General features: G+C 42.0%; 1 protein-coding gene across 1 annotated transcript in view; it reads right to left on the bottom strand.

The window, feature by feature from the left end:
* AGBL4 (AGBL carboxypeptidase 4) overlaps positions 1-16546 on the bottom strand; it is a 1390068-nt gene that overhangs the window by 711460 nt on the left and 662062 nt on the right. The gene's annotated exons all lie outside the window — the stretch shown is intronic.

The raw sequence follows: 16546 nt of genomic DNA, 5'->3' as shown, positions 1-16546 counted from the left end.
AAGTTTGTGGAACGTTTACAGTAGCTCTTAGTAGATCCTGTCTGTAACATTTCAACCTTTCTGGAGAACTGCCAGTGTTTGTACAGTAAACATTCTCATTTACCAAAAGGAAAAAAAAATTAAAAAGTAAAGCATGACAGGATTTAATGCCTAGGCCCCACATAGGCAGCAGTGCAGCAATGGTTACCTAGCAACCAGCAGGAAGTGTGTCAGAATGAGAGGGACTCTACTCTGTGCAGCTCGGCGTTACTGGAGCAGCTAATGTTATAGGGAGTCTCTTTCTCTTGACCAGGCAGATTGGCATGAGGTTCTGGCTGCAACAGCCAACTGAAGGCTTTTTCTTTTTTTAAAAGTGGTAGAAAAAAGTGTTATGTTCTGAGATTGCGCTGTGACTGCTATAAAATGTCAGCACTGCTTTGATTGATTCAAATCCTGTTGTATTTACGCAGAAAGTCCTAATGCAACTTGGTGTGCGTTGGGAAAGAGGGTCGGAAAAAGGAACCCTTAAGAATAATGGAAAACTTTAGAAGTGTTTGAAAATAGATGCTGAATAGGTTGTTTTCACAGCTCATACACCAGGAGAAAGACAGACGCCTACCTTTGTTCATTTGGTTTTGGGTGTTGGTGCACAAAAGATCTAAGGGCCAGATTTGGATCGCTCATTCAACTGTTTCAGAGTAACAGCCGTGTTAGTCTGTCTTTGCAAAAAGAAAAGGAGTACTTGTGGCACCTTAGAGACTAACCAATTTATTTGAGCATGAGCTTTTGTGAGCTACAGCTCACTTCATCGGATGAAGCTCACGAAAGCTTATGCTCAAATAAATTGGTTAGTCTCTAAGGTGCCACAAGTACTCCTTTTCTTCATTCAACTGTGTAAATTCAGAGAAACTCCATTGATTGGAGTGGAGTTGCTCTGAATTTACAATGTTGGAATAGAGATCGGAATTAGGTTTTAAATCTCAGCCATTTTTTATAGATCTAAAAAAAATCCAAAAGAAAAATAATAAATGAGTTGTGAGCACCTTAGATACATCTCCAGCACTGGAGGTTTTTATTCAGTGGACTTTTAATTTGTTTTCACAGCGGTTTGAACAAATTGAATTTGTTAATTAAAGCGGTAAAATGAAATGCTGAACATTATTGACTAGATGCTAATTACATTAGGAGAGATATCGGGGAAGGGAGGGGTCCTTGTTTTCAATAGCCAGCACAAATCATATTAAGAGAGACAAGTGATCGGTCTGATACCAAACTCTGCAGGGAAAAAGCTGTTTACATGGTGTGATCTAATGTTTATCGTTCATGATCTTCAATTGACAATACCAAAGGAAACACGATTACTGCAGCACACTACTGTACCTCTTTACAAATTTATCTCTGGTTTATAACATTCACTTAGCAGAGGTCACCTCCCAATTAAAGGCAATGATGCACAGTGTGCTAATCGGGAAGGACATTATTTTAAAGTTGTCTTTGTGAAAATGTGGGGATTCACATTCCATTTCAGAAAAACCTTCCAGTCCCTCGTGTCCTGGTTTTTAGGACTGTAAAATGTAACACCAGTGAGTCAGGCCAGAAAAGTTCATTTATTGTCTTCTTCCTCTCGTCATATGAAAACGAAAAGTTTTAGCAACCCCCTTTTCATCATTAGCCTTATCCAGGGAAAAGACTGGAATTTCACATTTCAGCCCGTTTAATGTACTGCGAGTCCCTGCCTTACACTGTCAACACCAGTTATACAAATTCTGCCACTGGAATCTACGGCCTGGTCTACACTGGGTGGGGGTGGAGATCGATCTAAGTTATGCAACATCAGCTACCTGAATAACTGAATAACGTAGCTGAAGTTGACGTACTTAGATCTACTTACTGCAGTGTCTTCACTGCGGTAAATCGATGGCTGACAGTCTCCCGTCGACTCCGCCTGTGCCTCTCGCCCTGGTGGATTACCGGAGTCAACAGGAGAGCGTTTGGAGGTCCATTTATCGCGTCTAGACTAGAGGAAGAAGGGACCGTTTTTAGATAGTCACTTTTCTTTCTCTTCATCATAAACTTATTATCATGTTCTATTTTTGAACACCGACAGTATGATCAGTGCTATACAGAACCAAAGGAGATGCGGACAAGAACTTGGAGTTTGCAGTTTAAGAGGAATTAAGACTCTTCTGCCCATAAATACATTGTAAACAACAGATAACATTCCATTAAACTAAAAAGAAACAAAGAGCAATTGTAATACAGAGAATTACGTTTGAAGCTCATTCAGAGTGGAGAATACATGCCTTTTCTACTCAGGATTCCCAGCCAACAGGTGGAAATAAAATGATAAAGGCTGATAAATGCGAATGAAATAAACCAGAACAACCATTTCAATTTCTGAGAAATAGGGAGCGAGCACAAAAATATAAACAACCCTCAGTAACACCACAACCAACTCCAAAAGAATGCATTGCAACCTGCATCAGTTTAAGCACCAAGAACAACAGAGCCCCAAGCATACAAAGTGATAAATTAAAGGTTTTCAACTCCCTGGCTTGTTGAAAGTATCTTAATAGGGACTGTTGAGAAAACAAACAAATACTCTTTCTGTGAGCTACAAAGGGCACATGCTTTGTCATCCTTTCTAATCTCTATAAAGTGACTGGTCTAAACAGCATATTTGTTTTTATATTCTTTTGGTGCATTGAGTGCCTGAGTGCACAGCCAGGTTACACTGCTCACACTGCTAAGGCCCTAATATTGCGAACATTTCCTCATGTGAGTAACTTTATGCACGCAAAGTAGTCTCATTGAACTCTCGTGCATAAGGGCTTGTAAGTTTGATGCTTCACGTACAATAGGCACTTGTACTCATCAGAAGTACACAGTGTGACGGGTTGGATCACAGAAACCCCTTGAGAGCTGCCACCTGATGCGCCAAGACTACTTCTGCTCCTGCTTTCCTGCCTTGTTAGCTTAGGTCTTCAGTGCCCTGCCTGGTTTGAGCCAGACATGCTAGCCTGCTGCACACCCAGACCCACGTCTGAACTACGTCCCCTAACAGCTGTAGGCTTAACTGAAAGCAGCTTACAGAAGTGTGCCTGTCCTTGACACTCAGATGCCCAACTCCCAATGGGGCCCAAACCCGTTAGGAGTTGGGCATCCGTTTTACGCCGTATAAAGCTTATACGGGGTAAACTCATAAATTGTTTGCCCGATTTAATACTGATAGGGAGATATGCACAGCTGTTTGCTCCCCTTCCCACAGTATTAATACATACTCTGGGTTAATTAATAAGTAAAAAGTGATTTATTAAACACAGAAAGTAGGATTTAAGTGGTTCCAATTAGTAACAGACAGAACAACATGAATTACCAAGCAAAATAAAATAAAACCCGCAAGTCTATGGCTAATAAAACTGAATACAGACAAAACCTCACCAGTTCCAGTAAGCTTCCTTTTACAGACTAATCTCCTTCTAGTCCGGGTCCAGCAATCACTCACACCCCCTGTAGTTACTGTCTTTTGTTCCAGTTTCCTTCAGGTATCCTTGGGGGTGGAGAGGTTATCTCCTTAGCCAGCTGAAGACAAAATGGAGGGGTCTGCCACGGGCTTAAATAGACTTTCTCTTGTGGGTGGAGACCCCCTCCTTTCTCCTATGCAAAGTCCAACTCCAAGATGGAGTTCTGGAGTCACCTGGGCAAGTCACATGTCCATGCATGACTCACAGTTTTTACAGGCAAAAGCCATTGCCCACCTTTCAGAGTGGTATCTTGAATGTCTCCAAGAATGTCTCCAAGAAGACTTCTTATGTGGATTGGAGCATTCCAAGATGCATTGTTCCTTAAGTGCTTCTTGATTGAGCACTTAACTTTGCAAATTCCTTTCTCCAGGAACTGACCAAATGCTCTACTAAGGTTATTTAGAAATCAAGCCAGTACACGGCCAATATTCATAACTTTGAATACAAAAATGATACATGCATACAAATAGGATGAATATATTCAGTAGATCATAACCTTTACATGGATATGTTACATGGCATATGTAGCATAGAGCATATTCCATTTATGTCATATATATTCATAAGCATATTTCCATCCAGCCTTATGCGGGGCACCATCACAGAACAATTTTTAAAAATTTACTTTGAGTTGTAAGAATAATCATTTGGAGACTGATGCTGCCACCCTCACCCCCGTAGTAATGCCGTTCCATTATTTGATTCAATGTTGGTCCAAAATCGTTCTGGAACACCAATACAATAAGAGCTAAACGTTCCTTTTACAAGTTCCCTTCCATCATTATTTTCAACACCAGCTTTTATGTCAGAGATTGACCCAAAATCCACATGTATCTAGAGACAGGTAGGAAATATGTACCTAAAAATAAGCCTATCAAATGATCTCTCTCTGAGGTAACTGTATCCTCCCATACACCCTGCCCTCTGCTTGATCCCATCCCTTGCTGTGATTTATCTAATTTAGACTGTATACATAAGACAAAGATTTGTGATTTTTAGTTGTCTCTTATAGCCTCATACACAACAAAGGCATTTTGCTCAGTCATTTGGGAATGGGATGGGGATAAGGGTTGGATGGGGTTGTTTATTGGCATGGGTGAACTATAAATTAGGAAAAAGAAAAGGAGTACTTGTGGCACCTTAGAGACTAACCAATTTATTTGAGCATGAGCTTTCGTGAGCTACAGCTCACTTCATCGGATGCATACCGTGGAAACTGCAGCAGACTTTATATATACACAGAGAATATGAAACAATACCTCCTCCCACCCCACTGTCCTGCTGGTAATAGCTTATCTAAAGTGATCATCAGGTGGGCCATTTCCAACACAAATCCAGGTTTTCTCACCCTCCACCCCCCCACACAAATTCACTCTCCTGCTGGTGATAGCCCATCCAAAGTGACAACTCTTTACACAATGTGCATGATAATCAAGTTGGGCTATTTCCTGCACAAATCCAGGTTTTCTCACATCCCCCCCACCCCCATACACACACAAACTCACTCTCCTGCTGGTAATAGCTCATCCAAACTGACCACTCTCCAAGTTTAAATCCAAGTTAAACCAGAACATCTGGGGGCGGAGGGGGTAGGAAAAAACAAGAGGAAACAGGCTACCTTGCATAATGACTTAGCCACTCCCAGTCTCTATTTAAGCCTAAATTAATAGTATCCAATTTGCAAATGAATTCCAATTCAGCAGTTTCTCGCTGGAGTCTGGATTTGAAGTTTTTTTGTTTTAAGATAGCGACCTTCATGTCTGTGATTGCATGACCAGAGAGATTGAAGTGTTCTCCGACTGGTTTATGAACGTTATAATTCTTGACATCTGATTTGTGTCCATTTATTCTTTTACGTAGAGACTGTCCAGTTTGACCAATGTACATGGCAGAGGGGCATTGCTGGCACATGATGGCATATATCACATTGGTGGATGTGCAGGTGAACGAGCCTCTGATAGTGTGGCTGATGTTATTAGGCCCTGTGATGGTGTCCCCTGAATAGATATGTGGGCACAATTGGCAACGGGCTTTGTTGCAAGGATAAGTTCCTGGGTTAGTGGTTCTGTTGTGTGGTATGTGGTTGTTGATGAGTATTTGCTTCAGGTTGAGGGGCTGTCTGTAGGCAAGGACTGGCCTGTCTCCCAAGATTTGTGAGAGTGTTGGGTCATCCTTTAGGATAGGTTGTAGATCCTTAATAATGCGTTGGAGGGGTTTTAGTTGGGGGCTGAAGGTGACGGCTAGTGGCGTTCTGTTATTTTCTTTGTTAGGCCTGTCCTGTAGTAGGTAACTTCTGGGAACTCTTCTGGCTCTATCAATCTGTTTCTTTACTTCTGCAGGTGGGTATTGTAGTTGTAAGAAAGCTTGACAGAGATCTTGTAGGTGTTTGTCTCTGTCTGAGGGGTTGGAGCAAATGCGGTTGTATCGCAGAGCTTGGCTGTAGACGATGGATCGTGTGGTGTGGTCAGGGTGAAAGCTGGAGGCATGCAGATAGGAATAGCGGTCAGTAGGTTTCCTGTATAGGGTGGTGTTTATGTGACGATTGTTTATTAGCACTGTAGTGTCCAGGAAGTGGATCTCTTGTGTAGACTGGACCAGGCTGAGGTTGGTGGTGGGATGGAAATTGTTGAAATCATGGTGGAATTCCTCAAGGGCTTCTTTTCCATGGGTCCAGATGATGAAGATGTCATCAATATAGCGCAAGTAGAGTAGGGGCTTTAGGGGACGAGAGCTGAGGAAGCGTTGTTCTAAATCAGCCATAAAAATGTTGGCATACTGTGGGGCCATGCGGGTACCCATAGCAGTGCCGCTGATCTGAAGGTATACATTGTCCCCAAATGTGAAATAGTTATGGGTAAGGACAAAGTCACAAAGTTCAGCCACCAGGTTAGCCGTGACATTATCGGGGATAGTGTTCTTGACGGCTTGTAGTCCATCTTTGTGTGGAATGTTGGTGTAGAGGGCTTCTACATCCATAGTGGCCAGGATGGTGTTATCAGGAAGATCACCGATGGATTGAAGTTTCCTCAGGAAGTCAGTGGTGTCTCGAAGGTAGCTGGGAGTGCTGGTAGCGTAGGGCCTGAGGAGGGAGTCTACATAGCCAGATAATCCTGCTGTCAGGGTGACAATGCCTGAGATGATGGGGCGCCCAGGATTTCCAGGTTTATGGATCTTGGGTAGTAGATAGAATATCCCAGGTCGGGGTTCCAGGGGTGTGTCTGTGCGGATTTGATCTTGTGCTTTTTCAGGAAGTTTCTTGAGCAAATGCTGTAGTTGCTTTTGGTAACTCTCAGTGGGATCATAGGGTAATGGCTTGTAGAAACTTGTGTTGGAGAGCTGCCGAGCAGCCTCTTGTTCATATTCCAACCTATTCATGATGACAACAGCACCTCCTTTGTCAGCCTTTTTGATTATGATGTCAGAGTTGTTTCTGAGGCTGTGGATGGCATTGCGTTCCGCATGGCTGAGGTTATGGGGCAAGTGATGCTGCTTTTCCACAATTTCAGCCTGTGCACGTCGGCGGAAGCACTCTATGTAGAAGTCCAGTCTGCTGTTTCGACCTTCAGGAGGAGTCCACCTAGAATCCCTCTTTCTGTAGTGTTGGTAGGGAGACCTCTGTGGATTAGTATGCTGTTCAGAGGTATTTTGGAAATATTCCTTGAGTCGTCAAGCTTTCTTACAACTACAATACCCACCTGCAGAAGTAAAGAAACAGATTGATAGAGCCAGAAGAGTTCCCAGAAGTTACCTACTACAGGACAGGCCTAACAAAGAAAATAACAGAACGCCACTAGCCATCACCTTCAGCCCCCAACTAAAACCCCTCCAACGCATTATTAAGGATCTACAACCTATCCTAAAGGATGACCCAACACTCTCACAAATCTTGGGAGACAGGCCAGTCCTTGCCTACAGACAGCCCCGCAACCTGAAGCAAATACTCACCAACAACCACATACCACACAACAGAACCACTAACCCAGGAACTTATCCTTGCAACAAAGCCCGTTGCCAATTGTGCCCACATATCTATTCAGGGGACACCATCACAGGGCCTAATAACATCAGCCACACTATCAGAGGCTCGTTCACCTGCACATCCACCAATGTGATATATGCCATCATGTGCCAGCAATGCCCCTCTGCCATGTACATTGGTCAAACTGGACAGTCTCTACGTAAAAGAATAAATGGATACAAATCAGATGTCAAGAATTATAACATTCATAAACCAGTCGGAGAACACTTCAATCTCTCTGGTCACGCAATCACAGACATGAAGGTCACCATCTTAAAACAAAAAAACTTCAAATCCAGACTCCAGCGAGAAACTGCTGAATTGGAATTCATTTGCAAATTGGATACTATTAATTTAGGCTTAAATAGAGACTGGGAGTGGCTAAGTCATTATGCAAGGTAGCCTGTTTCCTCTTGTTTTTTCCTACCCCCCCCCCCCAGATGTTCTGGTTTAACTTGGATTTAAACTTGGAGAGTGGTCAGTTTGGATGAGCTATTACCAGCAGGAGAGTGAGTTTGTGTGTGTATGGGGGTGGGGGGAATGTGAGAAAACCTGGATTTGTGCAGGAAATAGCCCAACTTGATTATCATGCACATTGTGTAAAGAGTTGTCACTTTGGATGGGCTATCACCAGCAGGAGAGTGAATTTGTGTGGGGGGGTGGAGGGTGAGAAAACCTGGATTTGTGCTGGAAATGGCCCACCTGATGATCACTTTAGATAAGCTATTACCAGCAGGACAGTGGGGTGGGAGGAGGTATTGTTTCATATTCTCTGTGTATATATAAAGTCTGCTGCAGTTTCCACGGTATGCATCCGATGAAGTGAGCTGTAGCTCACGAAAGCTCATGCTCAAATAAATTGGTTAGTCTCTAAGGTGCCACAAGTACTTCTTTTCTTTTTGTGAATACAGACTAACATGGCTGTTACTCTGAAACTTATAAATTAGGAGTACCTAATTATAGAATCATAGAATTGTAGGACTGGAAGGGACCTCAAGAAGTCATCTAGTGCAGTCCCTGGCACTCATGGCAGGACTAAGTATTATCTAGACCATCCCTGACAGGTGTTTGTCTAACCCGCTCTTAAAAATCTCGTGACAGAGATTCCACAACCTCCTTAGGCAATTTATACCTGTGCTTAACCACCCTGACAGTTAGGAAGTTTTTCCTAATGTCCAACCTAAACCTCCCTTGCTGCAATTTAAGCCCATTGCTTCTTGTCCTATCCTAAGAGATTAAAGAGAACATTTTTCTCCCTCCTCCTTGTAACAATCTTTTATGCACTTGAAAATTGTTATGTCCCCTCTCAGTCTTCTCCAGACTAAACAAACCAATTTTTTCAATCTTCCCTTATAGGTCATATTTTCCAAACCTTTAATCATTTGTGTTCCTCTTCTCTGACTTTCCCCAATTAGTCCACATCTTTCTTGAAATGTGGTGGCCAGAACTGGACACAATACTCCTGTTGAGACCTAATCAGCATGGAGTAGAGTGGAAAAATTACTTCTTGTCTTGCTTAAAACACTCCTGCTAATACATCCCAGAATTATGTTTGCTTTCTTGCAACAGTGTTACACTGTTGACTCATATTTAGCTTGTGACCCCCAAATCCCTTTCCGCAGTACTCCTTCCTAGGCAGTCATTTCCCATTTTGTTATGTGTACAACTGATTGATCCTTCCTAAGTGGAGTACTTTGCATTTGTCCTTATTGAATATCATCCTATTTACTTCAGACCATTTCTCCAGTTTGTCCAGACCATTTTGAATTTTAATCATATCCTCCAAAGCACTTGCAATCCCTCCCAGCTTGGTATCACCTGCAAACTTCATAAGTGTATTGTCTATGACATTATCTAAATCATTGATAAGATATTGAACAGAACCAGACCCAGAACTGATCCCTGCGGGACCCCACTTGATATATCCTTCCAGCATGACTGTGAACCATTGATCACTACTCTCTGGGAATAATTTTCCAACCAGTTATGCACCCACCTTATAGTAACTCCATCTAGGTTGTATTTCCCTGAGAAGGTCGTGCGAAGGTCATGCGAGAAATTATCAAAAGCCTTACTACATCTACCGCTTCCCCACATCCACAAGGCTTGATACCCTGCCAAAGAGAGCTATTAGGTCAGTTTGACATGATTTGTTTTTGACAAATCCATGTTGACTGTTACTTATCCCCTTATTATCTTCTAGGTGTTTGCAAATTGATTGCTTAATTATTTGTTTCATTATCTTTCCAAGTACTGAAGGTAAGCTGACTGGTCTATAATTCCCCAGGTTGTCTTTATTTCCCTTTTTACAGATTGGCACTATATTTGCCCTTTTCCAGTCCTCTGGAATCTCTCCTGTCTTCCATGACTTTTCAAAGATAATCACTAATGGCTCAGATATCTCCTCAATCTGCTCCTTGATTATTCTAGGATGTATTTCATCAGGTCATGATGACTTGAAGATATCTAACTTGTCTAAGTAAATTTTAACTTGTTCTTTACCTATTTTAGCCTCTGATCCTACCTCATTTTCACTGGCATTCACTATGTTAAACATCCAATTGCTACTAACCGTTTTGGTGAAATTATAATTATATGGAGAGAAGCAGTCACAGTGGTTTACTCTGATTATTTTATTACCCTGCATTTTAGGCTTTGGACAGGGCAGCCCAGGTTTAGCATTGGTGCTTCTTGTATATACATATTCGTCTTACCCAAAACCACCTTGTCTGAAAACCCTTATTATTTTAAATTGGGTTGTGATAACCCAGGTTCATCATTTACAATAACAATTCCTTAACCTCTTTTTTCTAGTTAAATATCACACTTCCCATTCCAGTCTGGTAAATATGATTCTACTTATGTGTAACTAAATATGTTAATATCTAGCCATCCATAGTGGTTCTTCTATAGCGCCACTGACCTGCTTCTGCTCTGTTGGTAGCTTTACTCTTCAGGATTGCATAAAGCAGTGTTTTAGAATCTGCCTTACCATAACAGATTATGCACAACAGTTGGTACTATGTATTGGCCTGCTCCCTTTGAAGTCACTGGGAGTTTTCTCACTGATTTAAATTGACACAGAGTCATACCCTAAATTAACATTATTGACCTACAGCAAAATGATAGAACTGCATATAACATTTGGAAACAGAAAAGGCTGTATGTCCATGGAATCATCTCCAATCTCTCAAAGGCAGAAAATAAATGTTAATAATGTAAGTTATTTGCAGTTCCAAACTTTATATAAACTTTGCACATGACAAAGTGATGTTTAAACTAGATTTAATGATCAAGGCCAAGACAATGTAACAAATGAAGAATTAATAAACTATAATATAATGCAGACAATGCCTATAAAGAAAGGTTATTACAAATAATGCCTTTCCTGTGTGCGCACGCGCACGCACGCACAGACTTACAAAATGCAGGACTGTGGCTTAATGAAACAATTTAGCCCTATGTTTGGTTGAAAGAAATAATAAATTCACCACAGATAGTAAGTGAAATTCAGAAGGATTGGACATCTGCTTCTGAACCTGCTTGATATAGCAAGAACACAGTTTAATGCTGGCATACAAGCAAATCTAAGTGTACAGGACCTAATTAAAGGAGATGTGCTTTGAAAACAGACCTTAAAGTAATGGTTGACTTCTCTGTAAGAGATCTTGATAGTAGATGAGAAAGAAAGTAGAATATAAGTCTAAGATTGTGATAAGATAATGCCATTATCTGGCAGCCAACTCTGGTAAAAGTATAATTACGTTCAATAGCAACCTTATAAAAATTAAAGCTGTAGTAGCTCTTGAAAGGCCATGAGGATGATCCAGCTCTTGAGAGTTGGGCATTTATTTTTCAATTTCTAACTGTGAGCATATCTGACAAGCCCCCAGCATATTTTTAAGAATGAAAACCCAATGAAGTAGGAATATCAAAAGTAAACTGACTCTCACCTGACATAACTCAGTATCCTTCCCACAATGATCTGCACACGTATAAACCTGAGTAGATGATCTATAAAACATAGATTAAGATAGTCTGGGTAAATCCCATTAGGTACAGTGGAGTTGCTCCTGATTTATAATTAATGTATCCATTTAGGATTTTTTATTGACACCTCCCAAATATTTTTTTAAAAAGACAATGATGTAAATGAACTCCTCGTGACTGAGCCAGTCTCTATCAGACTGCATCTCCTGCCAGCATTGTCTAGTTTTCTTCCTATTTCTGTCACAGGTTGTTCAAGAATGATGGTGATCTGCGAGGTGGCAGAGGACACTTTATTGATGTAGATGCTCTAACACTGGTCTGGAATGGTTGTAGCATTTCACTAAGTCTTCTACTCCTTGGCCAGGTCCAGTTGTCTCCAGTGCTACGAATGTCCTTTGCTGAGAGGGAAAGGGGGCTAGATGGAATATGACAGCCTCAGTTTCACAATTTGAAAGCTGATGGAGGCTTTGACAACATAACTTCCTTAAGGTCCTGAGGCTGCTCTGCACCTCCCTCTGTGGCTGCTGCCCCCTGCTTGGCAGGAGGGAGAGAGAAAGTGACTGAAGCTTGCATCTGCCCTATATAATTGGAACACTTAATGGAAACATATATAGCTTTTGATGTACAATTAAAAATGTAGTGATCAGAGTTTTTATTGGATAGTTTGCAAACTGTGTCAGAATGAGAGAGTCAAAATATTCAAGTTTCTAATTTTATAGATAAGGAGCCACGAAGAGCACAAAAAGGAAATGATAAATTCAAAGAAAATACTTTTGGAGAGGAGTTACAGGAGGAGGAGGAGGAGAGTTCACCAACTGGAGTGGGTTAAGAGAAGAGCTACGAGAATGACTAACAGACTGGAAAGCATGCCTGGTGTTGATGGACACTAGGAGCTTAATTTATGTAGCTTAACAAGAGAAGGCTAAGGGGTAACTTGATTACAATCTATAGGTACCGACCTGGGAAAAAATATTTGATAATGGGCTTTTCCACCTAGCAGAGGATGGTGTAATCTGTTCCAGTGGCTGGAAGTTGAAGCTAGAAAAATTAAGACTGAAAATAAAGCCTAAATGTTTAACAGTAAGAGTAATTACCATTGGAACAATTTACCAAGGGTCTTGGTGGATTCTCCATCACAAACAATTTTTAAATCAAGATTATTTGGGGGAAGTTCTATGGTGTGTGTTATACAGGAGATCATACTAGATGATCACAATGCTTTCTGGCCTTAAAATCCATTGAATCTATGACGACTAGTACTGTTGGGGTAAGTGACTGTGGTAATAATGTTTTTTGAGATAAAAGTTCATCTTAGGGAAGAATATCCATGTGTGAAGTTGACTTACTTTAAAAGGAAAAAATATAGAAAACAAGGAGCCAGAGCCCACCTAAGCGTTTTACACCACTATTGTCTGGGTGAGCTGCCACCTCCATTCCAGTCTGAGATTTAGGGTGCTGATCGATTTCCCTTTGTATTAAAGTAAGAGTATCTCTCTCTGCTGACTTTACCCTACCATTTTCTCAGCTTCAGGAATAAAGATCTCTGAAGCACACCCTTACTTAGGGGCTTGCATCACAGCTTTCAAAATGAACCAAACTAGGCTGGGGGAGTTGGCTATAAAATGCTTTAGGAACCAATTTTCCATTAGCTGTGGACTGACTTTTTAAAAATCATATAGCAAGGTCTGTTACCCACTGCAAGCAGGAGGTGCTTTGTATGGCATCAGGGGGTAGGGAGTACTTAAAGGGAGCAAAGCTTCATGGTTTTTCTTGTTCTTGAAATTATGTAGCACCCAGGTTCTTGGTTTGTCTTGCAAATCTCAAAGGCTGACCGGAGTCACCAGGGTCGAAAACCAGACACCTGGCAACCCTAAGCCTGAGTACTGCTGGGAAGAGTGGGTTGTGAATTTCACCCAAAGAAAGTACAGTACAATTTGTTGCTTGTTTTTTTTTTCTGTTGTAAATAGGTCTTAGATGAAGATAATAGATCTGTCTTTCACAAACAATTTAAGATTTGGTAAATATCGTGATGCATCCATTTCTCTCTCTGTCTTTTCTTGGGCCTGAATAGCTTAATTTATGTTGTGATTTTAACAAGTGAAAATAATTGACTCAGAGAGAGTTACCCTTCTTCATCCTTCTCACAGAAAATCATCTCTATTTGAAACCTCCAAATCGCGGAAAGTTATTGCATAGTCAGGATCAAACTGTGCCATTAGAGCAGGGGGGGAAGGGGAGAAAAAAGAGTACAGCTGCAGCCACCAGGCTTCTGCAGATGACTACCTTTGCTGGGCAGTTTGAAGAGGCTGTGAACAGAGCTGTGTGAATAATCACTGTTTCAGTTCACTGGCCGATCCAAAAAAAAAAAAAAAAGAATCCTTTCAGATTGACCCAAAACTAACTTCTTTTTTGTTTTCTTGAAAATAAAAAAAAAAAAAACAGAAAAAATCATTTTGGGTCTACCAAAACAATTTTTTTTCTCCATTTTGGGTATTTTAAACCACTTTTTAAATAAAAGAAAAGGAAATCAGGAAACAGAATTCTAGATTAGCAAGGGGAATAAGGCATGAGTCACAAAATAAAAGAGGAGGTGGTGCCCCCTCTCCCACAGTATTCTTGCCAGCAAGTTGAAGAAGTATGGGCTGGATGAATGGACGATAAGGTGGATAGAAAGTTGGCTAGATTGTCGGGCTCAACGGGTAGTGATCAATGGCTCTATGTCTAGTTGGCAGCCAATATCAAGTGGAGTGCCCCAAGGGTCGGTCCTGGGTCCGGTTTTGTTCAATATCTTCATTAATGATCTGGAGGATTGTGTGGATTGCATCCTCAGCAAGTTTGCAGATGACACTAAACTGGGAGGAGAGGTAGATACGCTGGAGGGTAGGGATAGGATACAGAGGGCCCTAGACAAATTAGAGGATTGGGCCAAAAGAAATCTGATGAGGTTCAACAAGGACAAGTGCAGAGTCCTGCACTTAGGACGGAAGAATCCCATGCACCGCTACAGATAGCTCGGCAGCAGTTCTGCAGAAAAGGACCTAGGGGTTACGGTGGACAAGAAGCTGGATATGAGTCAACAGTGTGCCGTTGTTGCCAAGAAGGCCAAAGGCATTTTGGGATGTATAAGTAGGGGTGTTGCCAGCAGATCGAGGGACGTGATCGTTCCCCTCTATTCGACATTGGTGAGGCCTCATCTGGAGTACTGTGTCCAGTTTTGGGCCCCACACTACAAGAAGGATGTGGAAAAATTGGAAAACATCCAGCGGAGGGCAACAAAAATGATTAGGGGACTGGAACACATGACTTATGAGGAGAGGCTGAGGGAACTGGGATTGTTTAGTCTGCGGAAGAGAAGAACGAGGGGGGATTTGATAGCTGCTTTCAACTACCTGAAAGGGGGTTCCAAAGGGGATGAATCTACACTGTTCTCAGTGGTAGCAGAAGACAGAACCAGGAGTAATGGTCTCAAGTTGCAGTGGAGAAGGTTTAGGTTGGATATTAGGAAAAACTTTTTCACTAGGAGGGTGGTGAAACACTGGAATGTGTTATCCAGGGAGGTGGTAGAATCTCCTTCCTCAGAAGTTTTTAAGGTCAGGCTTGACAAAGCCCTGGCTGGGATGATTTAGTAGGGGATTGGTCCTGCTTTGAGCAGGGGGCTGGACTATATGACTTCCTGAGGTCCCTCCCAACCCTGATATTCTATGATTCTATGATTCCCTTATGCCCTATGGCCCAGTGGTTAGGGCAATCACACAGGATGTGGGACACCTGTGTCCAAGTCCCTCCTCTGCCTGATGTGGAACAGGGCTCTGAACCCAGGAGACTGCCCTCACCACAAAGTTATAAGGTGTTCTGGGGTGGGTCTTGCCTGTTGAAGCTGTTCCACTTTGCATGAAAAGCTTAAATATTCATTAGACCCTATTGCTTAGGGCACTCAACTGGTTTGCAGTCCCTGATCCAATAAATCTTTAGTATTTCATGCACAGTGGAATAGATTTAACAGGAGAGACCCACAGTCTAGTGGTTAGAGCACTCTCCTGAGATACCGAGGCCTGGTTTCAAATCTCTGTACCACATAAGGCAGTGGAGGGACTTGAACACACATCCCAGAGGAGTGTTCTAACCACTGGCCTATAAGGCATAAGGGCACCAGCACAACCTCCTCCTCCATTTTGTGAATGGCACTCAAGTCCCCTTCTGAATCTGTTTCCTCCCTTGCACATTTATTCTCTTTTTTCCCCCCGCTAAAACTATGTGGCACCTTTGACACGAATTCGTGAATAGTTTCAAGCCAAATGAAACTGTATTTTTCAGCAAATAAACTCTTCAGAAAAATTCACACAACTCTAGTTTTTAAGCCAGGAAATAGCTAGCATCCCAGAGACTGCTTGCAAGGAGTAGCCCCTGCACTCAAATGTTCAGGGACTGCCATTGTACCAGGCTTCTGCTGGGAGGGGATGACCACAGTACCATTCCCCACTTCGGCATCTCTGTGAGGGCTAGGATCAATCTGTGTTTTGTATTGTGAAGCAGCAGCGTTAACTTCAAGAGCAGGGGCTCTGGAAATGGTGATAAAAAGCGAGTAGCACCCATCTTACCTTCCCAAATGTGTCATAACTGTTTGATCCCCAACTTCCAATAATTCCTGAGAGTGGCCTAAGGATGTGAAGATGCTGACTGCATCTCCTCCAAAAAAGACACAGGTCAGGCCACAACAAAAGGCAATAAACTCAAATGCAAAATATGACCGGAAAAGTCTGAACCTTAAGTGCCTGAACAGCATAATGAATGTAGCACCTGCAGCAATTTGCTTCCTTTGAGACCTTCAGGAAAATGCATTTGATGGTCTGTCACTGAGTTCCTTCCTAGCAGTAGCCCACTTCATTGATAACTGAAGAGTTTACCATGACTGATGGGGCTCCTCACAGGAGAATCAGAATCAAATTAGCAAGGAGGAAAGGTACATCTCTTACCTCTGACTAAGGTGGTCCCCAGGTTTAGGGGCAGTCAAATTAACAGCACAAGGAAGCTTACT

Source organism: Lepidochelys kempii, chromosome 8 (assembly GCF_965140265.1).
Source record: "Lepidochelys kempii isolate rLepKem1 chromosome 8, rLepKem1.hap2, whole genome shotgun sequence".
NCBI classification, from domain to species: Eukaryota; Metazoa; Chordata; order Testudines; family Cheloniidae; genus Lepidochelys; species Lepidochelys kempii.
The sequence above is the reverse complement of the archived record's forward strand: the minus strand, read 5'-3'. Positions and strand labels throughout refer to the sequence as shown.